The sequence below is a fragment of the Lates calcarifer genome, linkage group LG13 (assembly GCF_001640805.2).
Source record: "Lates calcarifer isolate ASB-BC8 linkage group LG13, TLL_Latcal_v3, whole genome shotgun sequence".
In the NCBI taxonomy this organism is placed as follows: Eukaryota; Metazoa; Chordata; class Actinopteri; family Centropomidae; genus Lates; species Lates calcarifer.
In genome coordinates, this window is record NC_066845.1 from 5,838,408 (window position 1) to 5,854,524 (window position 16,117).

A 16,117-nucleotide genomic window follows, 5' to 3' on the forward strand; every position below is an offset into this window, starting at 1 on the left:
CAGCTTGGCACATGCCGCTCACATATGTTAATGTTTTCTCTCCTTTGTAAACAGTTAAAATCTGTAACAGCCGTATTGCTATTTGTCAAAGCTATTTAAGGTTCATGAAAACCAGACTCTTCTCCAAAGCTGACCACAGAGTGAAACATGTCTGACTGTAGTTTTACAGACTGAGACAGAACATTGTCCTGTTGTTCATTTAACCAGATCTGAAGATAGGCTCTCTGCCATGAAGTGAGAATACTGTAGACAAGACTATGATCTTGAAGGAATTGCCTTTTTGGGGGGAGGCGTCATACGTGTGTACATTTCTGTAAATTTTCATGTGTGATGGATGTAATGTGTCTAGCCATACATCAACAATATCTATCATTGTTGCATACCTTTTGTTTTCACTCTTTTCAGGTGTAGATTTTTCTAGAGAATCCTGAACTCTGCCCGCTGTCATCAGGAAACATTAAAATGACACCTGATCAGCCACACATTCTTGTAAGCCAGTGGCACATTTCCTATGAATGGCAGCTCATTAGCATGCAGGTCTTAAAAAGGCAGGAGGAGGAGTGAAATCCAGACGATGTTATATCTGAGAATTAGTTTCCATGGTTTAACTGATAACAATATTTTTTAAAAAAAGCTTATGAAGGTTTCTGAAACTTTTTTGGACCATCAAGCTGGATCTGTTCTTACTTAAATCATTCTGTATCTTTTGTCCTGTCCTGTTTTGCATTCAAATATGTTTATATTTTGGGGGCGACCCGATATAGTTAGGGCGAATAGTTAGGGCACGTACCACATGGACCTTAGTGTCATGAACAGTGAGCCCCTGGCTTGACTCTTGATCCAGCCTGACCCTCGATCAGGGCTCTCTCCTCATTTCCGTCTCTCTTCACTGTCCTGTTGAATAAAGGGAAAAGCCTGAAATATTCTTTGAAGTGTAAAATCATAAAATGTCTCACTACACATAGATATATATATGAGAGCTGCTCTTTATTTCTGTTTTATCTTTTTCTAAAGCACATAAAAGTATTTTATTACTCATACATTGTTGAACATACACAGACATGAATGTGTATGCATTGCTACTATACAGTAAATTGCCTGGTCCACAAATGGTTACTTTTCATTCACCTTGCCTGAACCTCATGCTTTCGTGGCTTGAACAAGATTTTTATTTTTTTAAACTTAACGTCAGCTGGGTCTGATGTCCTACAGGGTATTTTTTTCTGACCTGAGGAGAAGTGCAGCAGGGGTGCTGGGGGCCTCTTTTTCTGTCATAAATGGTGAAAGGAAATGCTAAAAAATTAAAGTATTATGGACAGATGTTCTACGTATAACAGAAGTCAAAATGTGGATATTATTATGTGAATAATCTGAAGCAAATTAAAAGTATTTGTGTGTGGTGAGAAAAAGCCAAATGTACACAGTATAAGACAGTCAAAATAGTTTTTCTCTAAAAATGAAAGTTTGTACTGTTATGTTGGAGTGAGAATTGTTTGCTTTCCAATTTTGTTTTGTCTTTCTCCAGCTGGTTCAGTGCATCTGTGCACTGCCTACGACACATTGCCTTGGCATAACTGTCAGTTTGTGTTACTGACCTCAAATATTTTACTGCACTAAAGTGCATATCATTAAAGCATCAGATCCAAATATGAGCACTTGGGAGCTGGCCCATCACTGATCCTGATGCAACTTGTTTTTGGCTTGTGCTTGTTGGATGCTGGTGTGGTTTATTGAGACCCCTCAAAGGCTCACAGTGAGTGTATTGAGGCTGTAGGAGATTGGCAAATGTTTGATGTAGTGTTTGGTTGTAGACTCCGTTCTCTGGCAGATCTTGATTGCTTGCTGCTGCTTGGATAAATCAAACGTGCCGCCGACAGAGGTAGAGGTAGTGCGGTAACATGGTGAGTGAAACTGTCAGCTACCTGCTGTTTACATTTAGGCAAAACAGGCGGAGACCTAATTTCTCCTGGGAGTCGCAAATTGGATCGGCCAACTTGTTGCCCTGACCCCGTGCTGATATTTCTACTCACTTTTAAAGGAAGAGGAAGGAAAATATGTGCAGGAAAGAAGCAAAAAAAACTTCAATAGAATTTAAATTTGCTCTATTAATTTATGTAAATGACGCAGAGCAGCTGTTTGAATTGGAGTGTTAAATTGCTTACCCAAGCATCGCCATGTAGGCTGTATGTAAATGCAGGTGTGTGCTAATTGAAATTCAATATCCTTCTCGTCAGCAAGGGTTGCTGGCCTTCTCAGCTGAGCTGCCCTCCTCCCTCCCCTCCTCTTCCTCCTCCTCTCTTCCTCTCCTTCCACACTTGTTTGCCCTCCAACCTTACCTAAGTGGGTCTTTAATTTAAAAGTAAGCGCATTAACTTTTTTCAAATACAGGCTAGATAAAGTACCTCTTGCCAACAAATGAATAAATAGCGAAATAAATAACACTCTTTCTCACTCGCTCAACCCTCCCCACACACACACGCACAGACATACACACACAAACACGCGCAGGGAGATCGATAAACAGCGGTATTGAGGCATCTCTTGAGGTCTGTGTCTGGCTCAGTGTGATGGTTGATTTATTTGTTCTTTGCAAGAGGCTGTAAATCAGTACTTACCTTCAGGCCAGCTTGGCTATACACAGCCATGCAACCCACTTAGTGTCACTCCTCAACCCCTGTTGGTTTAGGCATCTACCTGGTCTCTTCATGTGTATGTTTGTGCATTTTTTTTTTGCATTTGCTGCAAAAATTCTAATTTTGAATTCACTTTGAAAAAAATGCATGTGCGCTTCAGGTTAAAGGCTATTACAGGCATTGTACGGTATGTGAGTGAGATACATCAAGGCGCAGTTTGTGTGGGATGCAGTAACAATGGTGTCTGTTAATATTCAGAAAGGGTAAGGTGAAGAGCCTGGCTGCTGGCTAATTGCTGCTCAAAGATGTAGAAATGTGGAGTGGAACCAGAATATGGAGAGGAGAGGGGGACTTGGAAGAGGGCTAACCTTCCCTCAGGGCTCTCTTAGGGGTTGACGCCATGTGTCGCTCTCCTCAGCTCCTCTGCTCCCCCTTTGCTCTCCTCTGCCCTTCTTCTCTTGCTATTGCCCTAAGACAGGAAGCCAAGCTGTCCTCTGCAAACGGCAGCTCTCGCCTTTGAGACAGACGCTGCCAGTGCAAAAACCTCTTTGAATTCTCTGAGCTTTTCTTTTCTTTTATACATCTCATCCCTCTCCTTTTCTTTGTTTATCCACAATACGATATACGACTGGGGGCCACACATTAGAGGACAAATGTGTTTTGTTTTGCTTTGTCATACATTAAAATAGAATTTTTCCATTGTTGAAAAGTTTTAATGAAGATTTATCTTGTCTTTTAGTGTTTTGACAGATTGCGTTCAAAGAAAGGTGATTGAGGACTGGAAGTTAGTTTGCACAGAATAACTTTGTGTAGCTCTTAACAGCGTTTAGGCTGCCAAACTGTTAGCTGGGCGAGCTAATTGTCTTTGGCTCGAGCATCATTTGGCTTGAAGTTCATGCCTACTGCGAGTACACACAGTGGCAGCTGGTGTCCGCATTGCTCATCGGGGGTGCGACATAGCTAAGAGGCATCAACAAACTTGACCCGCTCTTGGCCGATTGCTCCACTTCAAAACACTGTACGTCTTTTTGATACAGTCTGTGTAAACCTGAAGTACAATATTATTATTATGACCAAGTTTTTTAACCACTGCCGCCATTGGTCTCAGCTCTACATCGGAGCGTAAACCAGACTGTCCTCCCAAGAAAAACAACAGCATCAGTCGTTAATGTTAATGTTAATGTTCTAGTGGCTGTTGGAATTGTGTTTTCTGTCTGCTGGGAGAGAAAAGGGAAACAGTGTGACATTAAACAGTGACAAAGTCTGCAGTTATATGCTAATACTGAAGATGTTTTTGTGCCTGGACCTAACCAAAGCTTAAAAAATTATTTTGGAAATTGTTTTATGTCTTCAGTGGTAATTGGTTATTTTTTTGGAAGGCACTGACAAGTAATGGTGTCTTGCCGTTAGGGGAGTCAGATTAGAAATGCATCTATTTATCATCCTGGAGAGCAGCTACAAACAAACAAACAAGTTTAATTTTGAGGACCTGTTGGCGTAAGCATTTATCAGGTTGAGCAGCGGCTTGCAGCACAATCATACATTTCTGCAGGGGAGAATAAGATAGCCAAAGAATTTGTTTGTTGCGAAGCAAGTTGTCACAAGTTGACTTTACAGCCCATTGGAGTTGATTGTTTGTGCCCTTCCGGAAAAAAAAAAGAATGGCCATTTTTTTCTGAAGAGCCCCTCTGGTAATATAGTGTTTATTTTATAGGCAAGGATTTGACTTTTTAAGTGTCTTCCAAATTAGAGGCCTGGTTTAACGCCGATTTAATATTCTGTTTAGATGCTCAATTAGATTTGTAATTGCTCCTCAGGCATGATTGCGTTTATATTGGCTAAGTTCATTAATACTGCGGGACCCAGGTCTGTGGCCAGCAACGCAGTAAAAATGAAATTAAACCCTCAACATGGGGCTCAGGCAGGGTTGGAACAGCATCAGCAGAGCACAAAGATGTGTGACTCCAGTGACAGATTCGAGGCTGTCGCTGGTTCACGTGTTACACTCAGTAGTTAGCAATTTAATACAGATTGAAACAGTTTTATTATTATATTATAACTGCTTTTAAAATTCACTAGAGTTCATCTGGAGGTTTAAACAGATTATGTGTTAACATTTGCAGAAGTGTGATCCCCACATATGGTTTAACTTATTTTGGAGCGATGTGATGGAGCCTGTAGGGTTTGTGAAAAGTAGTTTATTATGAGTTTGAGAGGTAATAGACTGCACTGACAAGCAGAAGACAGACGGATGTATAAAAAGGTAATACAGTATTCTGCCTTTAAAGCTTTAAGTTGTTCTTTTCCTTTTACATTCCATTCCTTTCCCTTTTGCTTTTCACCCATCTGTCACTTTCTTTATTTGTGTCTTTCATCATTGCTCTTTGCTGCACAGTATGTTATTTTAAAGATGGCTGCTCTCTCTTGAGGGTTAGACTCACCGGTCCAGAGAGTCCAGTCTGAAAGTCCAAGAAGAGACCCAGATGTCTAGACGGCTCCCTGTATAATTTAGTCATGCATTCCTTAAAGGTGTTAGAAAAACACCTGCATCTGGCGCTCTCACTTTCACCTGTCATTCTCTCTCTGAACCTCTCTTTCCCTCTGGCAGCCTGTCCTCTCTTTCAGTGTATGGAAGCCCAGGTGGTTCAGTCTTACCATTGCTGTGTTAATGCACTTCAGCACTCAGAAAGCCAGGTGAAAATACAAAGGCTTTGTTCGCCTCCACTGCTCGATGGATCCAAAAAGAAATTAGATTAATTGGCGAGCCTGCCAATTCAGTCACACCATCTAAGTGAAATAATGGGCACTTCTGGTGTGAAAATCTCAAAGCATTAAACAAAGGAATGCATTAAAAGCTTGTGATTAGTCTTACATTTACTTGGACCCAAAATGCCTTTTCATTAAGTCATTTAGCCCACGTCTAATAGAAATGATGTTCTGCGTAAGAATTTTTTTTTTGTGTCATTTGTAAAATTTAAATTGATTACGTTTTGGCAAATCTAATCGGCCCAAATGAGCTGTGGTGTGTCAGTGAAAGTCTTGTGTTTTACTGTGTTTTTACTTTCACTCTCTCTGAGAGGGTCTGAGCAACAATAGTGAACCTTTTCATCAGTCATATTTGGTTTTTGGCCAAACATTCATCAGTTCACGTTGTATAGCTCCTGTCAACATTTAGTTTTCTTGAAATGGCATTTTACCAGACAATGACCTGCTAAATCGTATTGAAGTCTTTAATGCAAAATGCATGTGAGCGCTCTGAATCTTCTTTATCGTGCCAAACCTGTGATGGCTGCGTAAAATCTCTTTAATAACGTGGGCTTCTCTGGCCCCCATCAGATGATTATAGAGCAAGCATAAACAAATAAATTGTCGCATTGAATAATTCTTTGAAATTTTCAGAAAGCCCTCTTCATCTGTTCGGCTGCCAACTGTCGTGTGATGCCAGATAGCTTTGGCTCTCGTTCTTCTCCAGAAGGGACAAACCGTATTGATGAAGCCACAGTCTACTTCTAATGTGCGTTTCATGCTGTGTGGGGGGTGGTGGTGGTGGTGGCGGGGTGGCCTCTTGAACTTTAGTCCTCTTAGCTCTTTAAACTATCACATCAAAAACACATTTATTTCACGCTTTCATTGCTAGGGGCACATTGTGCAGAAAGTGAAAATGTCATTTCAAAGATCAGCCTGATTGTTCTAATATTGTTGATTAGGTTTACATCCTGCCAAGCTTGGAGAAATCATTGTGGAATTATGTTTTGTACATCTGTGGTGGATGAGGTCATTTAAGCCAAATGCTCTGCTATTGATGTTATTTCTTGGGGCTGAGGCTTCTTTAATATGCCTTGTTTTGTTGTGATGTCTTGAACAACATATAAAATCCATACTTATATTGTAGTCTTCAGCAGATGTTTTTTCATGTTTGTAGGATTAGTGCAGTGTGCCTGCTGTAGTGAATTTCTCCTTGTATAAGTTATGGACAAAAGAAAGATTTGGTCAGCTTAGAGACCTTATGTACTTACTTTTTAACAGTGTCCTCGTGAAGATAAGGAGCTGCAATACAAGCAGCATTATTCTCATGCTTTCCTGTGAACATCCTGTGTTACCAGGGGGATTAAAGTATTTTGCCACTAGGGAGCAGATCAGAACCGAATCATCCCTGGCACACAACAGAATATCCTCCTGGAGGAATTTTGATTTTGCACAGTGTCAACATAATTTAACATCAACATATAACATCTCTGTGGGTATGCAGGATACATGTGCTAGTGATCATGCAAACATGCACTTAAAAGCAAGTATATAAGCACTCTAAAATGCAGGCTCACCTTGAAACAGACAACTTCATACAAGGCACACTCCGAACCACATCAAAACAAACTTGTTCATACCTGTCCTATACCGCAGTGCTTGCAGGTGAGACAAAAAGCTTCTCATCACACAGGTGAGCGAGGTGCAAAGAATCGTACAAATGAGGACAGCAGTGCACACTTTTGGACAGTCTCCCCTCAGAGGCATTGATGGTGTTGCACTTGCTGTAGTTGTACGCATGAAAAATGACTGAAGTGGTTGTGTGAAGAATGAATAGACAGAGCTTGGAAGAGAAGTTCAAATCCAGCCTGCTTTCTCACCTCCCTACACCTGGCCACTTGCAGTCAGTCACATCATTTTTGGTCTCAAGTTCTAAAAGTGTCGGATAGGTTCTGTTTGGCATTTTGTATCTGACTCCATGTTGGTAAAATACCTGGATTCGTTAAGCTCAGTAGCCAATGAATACTTTATCAAATCTTTCATTCATGTTCAGTTTGATCAGTCTCTTTTGCTTCTTTCTCTGAAACTACAGGCAGTTCCAGCAGTAGGAAAATGCTGGAAAAAGTTTCCTGCTGTGTGACAATTGCAGCAGCAGAAAGCTGCTTGACAATTGGACTGGCAATTCATTTTAATCATTCTGATGCACTTAGTGTCCCTGTTTGTTTCATAAAGTCTTGTATAAGAGAGATGTAAACACTAGTTTACAGCTGGCCTTCAGGGAGACTTACTGTGTACTGGAGGTATGGTCAAGCATGAGAAAGCAGCGGGCAGACTCGCTTGGCACTGAATAAATCGAGTGCCACTGTTATAATTATGGGAAAATCCTAACTTCAAACTTGCAAAATGCCAACCAGAACAGAGCTGAGAGGAATGTCTGGCCGAATGTCTTTTAGTGCCAGCATGGTTTCATAAAATAGTTGGTCTCCAACTTAGCCCCTGAAGTACTGGCAGCATGAAAAATAACATGTTAACTATTCCAGTCTGAACAGCGAATGGTTTCTGCCAGAATTCTGGAGAAGGAATTATTGTATTATCAGTTTGTAGGCTTACAGTTTATATACTATTGTAAACACAGCCCTAAGCCCAGAAAATACCTTTCAAGCCCATTCATGGAAGTATTTCCCAAAGAATGAGACAAACATAGTGCAGTAATGTCTTCCGCTCTTTATGCCTTTCTTTATTTTCTGTCTGGCAGTGCTTGGAGGAACATTATTTTCCACTTCTCAACATGCAGACGGCTTCCATCCTGCTACTTTGTCTAAGTTTTTACCTAAGCACATTGTTGAATTTCATGTGTTGCTTTAATACCAGCAATTATTGTCTGAACCTTTTTGCCCACATGGCTTTGATTTATTGAGGTTTGTTTGACTCCTAGGGATCTTTGCATAGAGAGCTATTTGAAATAAATAGCCATTTGGACAAGTTAATTGACAGAGGCAGAGAAGCCTGCCTTTCTGCCAAAGAAAATGACAACATCTTTTTGCTTTTGTTAAGGACCTTTTATTTTCAGGAGAGGAGGAATATTATGTTTCCTGCTGGAGACCTTGACACAGAGCTAAATGCAGTTTCCTCATCTCTGACCCAGCTCGAGGTCTCTCTCATTAACTTCTCTCTTTCTCTCAATGATTGAGCTCTCATGATGGCTACAAGCACTCCCTTACTGCTTGCACACACATGCACTCGGGCTCATACAAGGTCCAAAAGTATACACACACATACATGCATACTTATTGTCTTATTCATTTGAAATTAAATATTGGCTTTCCTTCTTTTGTTTGTTGCCTTTGCTAGGGCTGGGTATCGTTCAAAATTTTTCGATATCGGTACCGACACAGATACTTTGACTTCAATACTGGTTCCTGAACGATATTTCTTTTTTCCAAACCAATTTTATCAAATCAATTCTAACAAAGAAAATGACATTACATATTAAGGTACAAATCTTGAGTTTTATTTTTCAGCTTTCCACTCAAAGCAGTTTTCATAAAAAAATATGCAACAAATAATGTTCAGTGCAAAAGAACAAGTGACAAGTCAGTGTCTATATAGTGGAAAACAACATTAAAACAATCTTAACATACATTGGCTCAAAACAGTGTAGGGTTTTAGACAGCCAACTTCTCCAATGTTGGTTATTTTCTCAGTAAAGGATTGAAATGTCTTCCTGTGTCTGTGATTCTACAAGTATGTACACAGTGTCCCCCCAACCCACACAGCACCACACTTGCGGGACAGTCAGAGCTTGGTATCAGTACACTGAGTACATTATAATGGAGCTTAGTTCAGAATGGTTTTTATCAAAGCAGAGAGACCAGAAAACACTGCACTCTTCATCCCAACAGGATTACTCCTGCTATATTTTCTACATTTCTAGTCCCACTTTCTCCACATTTCCACCTCGCTGGTTGCTACTTCCATATTCTTGTCTCTGGTTTGTTGATCCAGTGCTCCTCCTCTGCATTTGTATGTTTCTCTCTGCCCTGTTTTTAATTGTTTTTATTTATTTATTTATTTTTACAACTCATTGTCATCCAGAGTAAGATAACTTGTGTTCTACATTGATTAACTGATCCAATTATATGTTGTTGTGCTGTTGGCTGTGGAATCAGGAGATAAGGCCTGTAGGAGATGGTGATAAACCCTAACTAAGAGTTGAGCCTAAAAAGCACCAGAAGGTAGAAGGTAACACTTATTCTCCCTCAAAAGGAAAAAAAGGAAAGAAAAATATTTCAATTACACCAGATTTTATTAGGTTAGGAGATTTTATTTTATTATGGTAAATAAACAAGGCTGCATTTCAGCCTGGTCTGTTTCCCTCAGGGCTTAACAAAGAAGCAGTCCAATGATTGTAAAGTCCAAGATGAGGCGAAAAAGTGAGCCATAGGATATGCGGGGGTGACCTGTAAAGTTTTGGCACTTCAGTCTTATGAAATAAGCCATGTTCCAATATCCACACTTGCATTCTTTTCTGCGTGTTCACACACTGCTGAGTATGTGTGTCCCACCTCAAAAAAATGCCCATATTCAATATATTTAACCCACACTTTACGCACCCTTAAGGCTCAATTATACTTCTTACGGTCTCAGTGGCATCCACGGTATTTTCGGTGTCCGTGCTGCGACTGCAGGGTTTGTGTATTAATAGTTGTACATCATTTCCGGGATCATCTCCTTGACCTTTTGTGATGATGTGTTATCATGGGATTTGTGTGGTCTCTGTGGTTTCTTGTGCAGAGTTTTCATTTGGGGGCGTTGCACAGAAGTCAGTGCAGATTGTTCAGGGAGCTTCGGTGAAGCTGCGCTTTTGCCCATTTCAGGCCATAAAGGGTAGAAAATTACATATTTTTGTCTTTGTGGTACATTGACAGCGGGATTTGAAAAGCCTCTCAAAATCTATGTAGACTATTGGGCTCCAAGCTTGGAAACTTAGAATAATAATAATGAAGAATCAATGGATGAATTAATAATGGTGATTTAAAAAAAGTTTAAAAATTGTGATTATGAGTCAGTCTAGTAAGAAAAAGTGCATCATATTGTTGCTGCTGGAAGTCAGTATTGACCTGCTATATTGAGCTGACATACTGGTCTTACCCTTTGTCTAAATATTGCTGCTTGTTCTAATGATTATCCTTAAGCATTATTGGAATATTAGTATTGCTTGGCACACAGCTACACTTGGATTCGACCTTAACTTGCAGTTACATTCACCTTCCCTCAGAAATCCCATCACAATTATTCCTGTAAACAAAGACCCCACACACACACACACACACACACACACACAGGCCGTGCCTTATATTACAGAGGTAATTTTTTCAATCTTGGTTGATTGTGTGATAATTCCAGTCAAGGTCACAAGCCACGCCAAATAACCTCTGTCAGTGTAAAATTAAAATCGTCACTGTCTTCATTTTAATTTTAATTTTTGGCCTTTGTTTGGAAAAATAAAACACAGAACAGTGAGGTTTTAGCAGCTCCTCTCATATCATTCTAAAAGCTGTGGCCATATGCGGTCCTCTCCTCCTCCACTTTCCTCGCTGTTCAAGCTCTTCTCCATCTACCTCAGAGTAATTGATTTGGGGATGGAGTTTTGCATGGGGGAATAAAGGGAATAACACATCGTCTGGTCTCACACTTTTAATCTCGGCTCCATTTCTCTTCCTTTTCATGTCTATAATTTGGTTGATGTTGAAAAGGGGAAAAAAAATCTCTAAATCCATAGAGGCATCCTCCTTTCCTCTTCTAGGGACTTAAATCACGTCTGTCTGCTTGCACGTTCATCTTTGTTCTGGCTTTTTTTTGTGTGTGTGTGTGGCATAAAGCTGCAGCAGGTGCGTTGTTTTGGGGACGTGGCACAGTTAACGGTATCCCAACTCACCTTTGGATTTTCTCTTTTTACATGTTTTTTACATCTTTAACTCCCTTCACTCCTCCTTCGTTCGTCTACTTGTTTTTCTTTGCTCTTTCTTTCAAAAAACGGAAAGTCAAAATTGAGCGTGGTGTAAACACTGTGAGGAACAATAGGTTCCAACCAGTGAAGAGCATAATTTTCAGCCTTCTGCATCTCTTCACCTTGCTCTTCCTCCCTCTAACTTTCATCATCCATTCCTCCTCCACCAGAATTCATCCACTTGCTTCAACATTAAAGTTGTGAACGTTATGAAAAAAGTCTTATGAGCAAGGGAAAGCCTCCACTCAGTTGCCACGTTAAATTTTAATGTCACCCATGGCCACGTATACAGCAAGTCGTCTCAATATTTAATACAGCAATTAGAAAGGTTATGAGGTGCTACTAAGAACATTTATAACACAGGCATAGTCATTGTTTTTATTTATTTAGTTTTATGCCCCCTCGCTGTCATCTTTTACATTTTCAGTCTCTTGCTTTCTGTTAGTTTACTCTGCCTTGCTCTTCGATATTTTCAGAGATAATGCACGATTGTTCCTGGTGCTTCATCTAGATTCAACACTTTAAAATGGCCTCTTTTTATACATGTGTTTTATAAAGTGGCGTTTTAGCTACCTGCATCCCATCAGAAGCACGCACTCAACTGCATTTCCATCTTTATGCTAAAATTGTCTGGACACTAGACTGCACCTACACAACAGCCCACCTCCCACAACACACACACACACACACACACACACACACACACACACACACAACTGAAAAGGCCTTTCCAAGCTGTTTCAAGTTCTATTTGCCCATTCCCCTCAAAATGGGTGGAAAATGGAGGAGCTGGCGCCAAATAGGCCGTTTGCCAAATCACCGAAAACCCCCCAAATGGTCTCCATTAAAGTTTCCGGGCTCTTGGCAGAGTGAGGCCACGGTGTTTGGAGGTCATTTTTAAAAGCCCTGTGGAAATACCCCCCTTCCAGCCATCTCAGGCCATCACTGTGTGTGTTTGCTCGTGTGTGTGTAAGTGACTGAGTTCAGGCTTTATTAGGCTTCAGTGGTGTTTGGACAGCCGGAAGAGTAGTACTAATAGGACAGAATGATGCAGAAATGGACAGAAAGCCCCCTTGGAGTTCTTGAAGCTCATTTTCTCTCTCCCTCACTTTTACCCTCTCACTCTGTTTCAATCACTCACTCATTTTTTTCCCCCCTCTCTCCTCCTCTTTCTGCTCTTCATCAGCCTCACTCTGCTTTCTCAGCCTTGGCTGTCACACGGTCCCAGTGTTGCTCCACTAATTTTTCATATCCCTTTATTCCTGCTATTCGGCCTTTTCCCAAAAGCACTTTGAGTCAGCGGGGGGAAGCTTTTAGCCACTGATTACTTCTACACTGTAATTTCTCCTTGTTTTGCTCCTCTTTCTGTTTCTTTTGCAAGTCTTTCTTTCTGTCTTTGAATTTCGTTTTGATATTTCTCTGGCTTTCTTTCTCCCCTTTCACTACCTCTATTCTCCCCCTCTGATCGTCCTGTTTTTGTTTCCCTTACTGTCCTTGGTTAGGTTTCCTATCTTTTTGTCTTTTCACCTCTTTTTGCCATTTATGACCAAGAAATACTACCATATGCTTATCCTCATTGGCTAAACCAGAGACAAAGTTCATACATAATATGCTGTAAAGCACAAATGTCTGTGGTCAATTTAATGCCTAATGTTCAGTGTGGAACATGGTGGACAACACGTGGCTCTAGCCACAGAGTGCCATGGGATAAAGGATAATTTCAACTATGGTGGAAGTTAAGTCCATTTCCCGAGTGCCAAGGCTCCCACATGAAATCCCTATATATTTTTATTTAATTTTTTTAGGTAACCTGTAGCTAGAGGGACCTCACAGATGTCCTACATTTCCCCTATATTTTCTACAAGGTGAATGTGTCTCAGCAGGGAGAAAGGGGTCTTTATTGTTATGATTATATAGAAATGATCTTGTCCAAAACAAAACAAAACAAAAACAAACACTGACAGCATCTGAAAAGCATCACAACAGTCACCCAACAATATGCCAGTGTCCTATTTTCTAGTGCTGACTGGTGGTCAGTGCTCCAAAAAAATTTTATGTGTCCAGACACATTTCCTTGATTAGCTCGTCCCAGCTACTGCACATTGGCTTCTTCTCTTGTCAAGTGAAAGCACATGGTTTTGCAGCTCTCACAGCAGACAAGGAGAAACCTATTGCTATTGATATAGATAATATTAATGAAGATATTTCCTGGTGAACCAAAGCTGGAGAGCTTAACTAGAACACACAAAAGACAAATGAATCCAGAGCAGCTTTTCAAAATTTCTCTTACTCTCGATATGTTGCATGGTCCTGTTGACATGTCGCACTGCTGTCCATCCTGTGCTCAAGCCCTGATGCACTGTAGCAGTTTTACACAGTCATAGTGAATGCTCTCATGCAAAAAGGCGTGTCACTTCCACATGTTAAAATTTCCATCTCAGTGATTTAATTTTAGTGTTGTTTTCAGTGGAATGAAAGTCAATGTGTATATTGCCGAGGACATCATTTGCATGTTGGTAGTTTCTATGTTGAAACATGTAAAGATTCAGAATATAAGAATACAAGGCCCTAGAAAATGTGGTTAATAATGAATCCTTATACTTTGTGCTCTAAACTGTGATCTTTATCTCAGGGCTGCTTTTGTCATTTTTATCCAGGGGTTGACCCTGACATGGCCCACGTATTTCCCAGGCCACTGGTCTGGTGACTTTTCTTTATTGCCTTTGTCTTTGACTTAGTCTTTGTCTCTTTCTCTCTCTCTCTCTCTCTCCCTCCCTCTCTCCCTCCCTCTCTCTCACTCTTTCCCTTAAGCCTGTTACAAACTGTTTCTTTCTGTTTTATCATTGTCTTGTTCTTTTTCTCCCTCTCATCTGTCTCTCTTTATCTTCTCTCACCCGTATGTGTTTCTCTCTGGGTTCTCAATAACAATATAGTGCACCCCAATTTGCTCTACTGGCAATAAAGACAGATGAAAACATGAGTGAGGAATTGGCTTGTTGGTGTGTCCTCTGCCTCACAACCCTCAGCCCTCCCCTGACACTTCTTCTTTCCCCCCTGTGTCACAGACTGTTACCTGGCAATCTGCTCAGCAGAGATGTGATTGTTGGAGCAACTCAAGCAGAAGTAACACTAAAAGGCTTTTAATCTTTATACAATCCTCCCTTTCTCATTGGAACTTTTTTTGTAAAAAGAAAATTGAACATCCATTATCAGCGAATGATGTGTGGAGAGTGGAGAGGAGTTTTTTTTTTTTTTTAGGCAAAAAGCACATGAGGATAGTGTTTGAGGTGTGCATTGTGTTCCCGAATGCATTTTTGCATGTGTGTGTGAGTGTCGCAGAGGCATTTTGAGTTATGCTTTGCTCTCAGCGATGTCTGTAATTAGCAGTAAAAACCCCAGTGATATGGCCTGGGCTGCTTTTCAAGGTTATTCATTTGGTCTACTAAACTCAAGGAGTCTTTCTGCCCCAATAATTCTCATGTTCACTCCGAATAAAGTTGTTTTTTAGTGTAATTATCTTTTTAAATGATTGGAAGTGTCTGCTCATTACTATTTTTTATATGCATTGCATATAGTTCAGATGGATTTTTTGGTATGCATTTAGATGTTGTATCCTTGTCTCGACTTTGAATGACCTTTGACCTTCTTCATATTCCCTCCCTCAAATCACCTTAACCAAGGTTTCTGTTTCATTCATCAAATATTCATCCCAGTGAGAAATTTAATAATTTATTATTACAATTCAGAATCAGACATCAGACAATCACCATGAAATAATCATTTTCCATTTGCTCACGGCACATTGATAATTCATACTTTCTCTACACTTCACCCTCTCTGCTCATTTCCCTACTTTCCTTTTTTTTTTTCTCTGATCAGCTCAACACCTGGTGAGAGACTGCGGCTGTGTCAGTGTCGGTCCTGTTACCATGGTGATTAGGAGGTTAGGAGCCCCAGAAGGGCCCCTAATAAGGAGGAAACAGGGTGTGAAATTATGGTTGTAGGACAAATATAGCATCTGTTTTTTAAGCAAGGCTGCGAGGACGATGGTTTAATGTAAATGAACAGAAAAATACAAACAGCAGGTGGTTTGTACAGTAGTTACCTTCAGGTCAATAAAATCTGGAGTTTGAATTTTTTTTTTTTCTTTTTTCTTTTCCTAACTTACTGTATGTCCAGGTTTTAATTTACATTTCATCTAATTTCACTTCACCTTTTCCCTTAAGCATCTACAGAGAATGGACCACAGACAAACCTCGACTACTCTTCATTATTTCTCATTAGTGATGGGATAGAATTAGAGTCTGCAGTGTTTTTATGATTTGGGTCAAAGATTTTTGTCCCTGAGGAGGCTTATTGTAGCTGCACTCCTCAGGACACTGCCATATATTTTGTGTCTCACTGGGCACATTAGTGGCACACTGAATCTAAACACCTGTATCAGTGTCATGCTTTATTCTGCTCTTCATGCTCTCCTCGAGGTGAAAAACCACCCTCTAACAGGACCTTTAATGCACCACTTAAATAGTCTGTTGTCTTACCTCTGCATTTGTTCTCTTTTAATTTTCTGGTCTGTGTGTTTTGACTCATCTTGTTGTTGGCAACCTACACTATACATCTTATTAGACATATTAAACCAGATTATTTAATTGGATTTTATACCAAAATATATAAATATAAAAGTAATGGGTTTTTAGTATCATTTAATTAATTTTGACCTAAGTTTTTA

General features: G+C 40.2%; 1 protein-coding gene across 1 annotated transcript in view; it reads left to right on the forward strand.

Annotated features, from left to right (window-relative positions):
- Nucleotides 1-16,117, forward strand: part of fbxl17 (F-box and leucine-rich repeat protein 17) — a 204,570-nt gene that overhangs the window by 31,900 nt on the left and 156,553 nt on the right. The window lies entirely within an intron of this gene.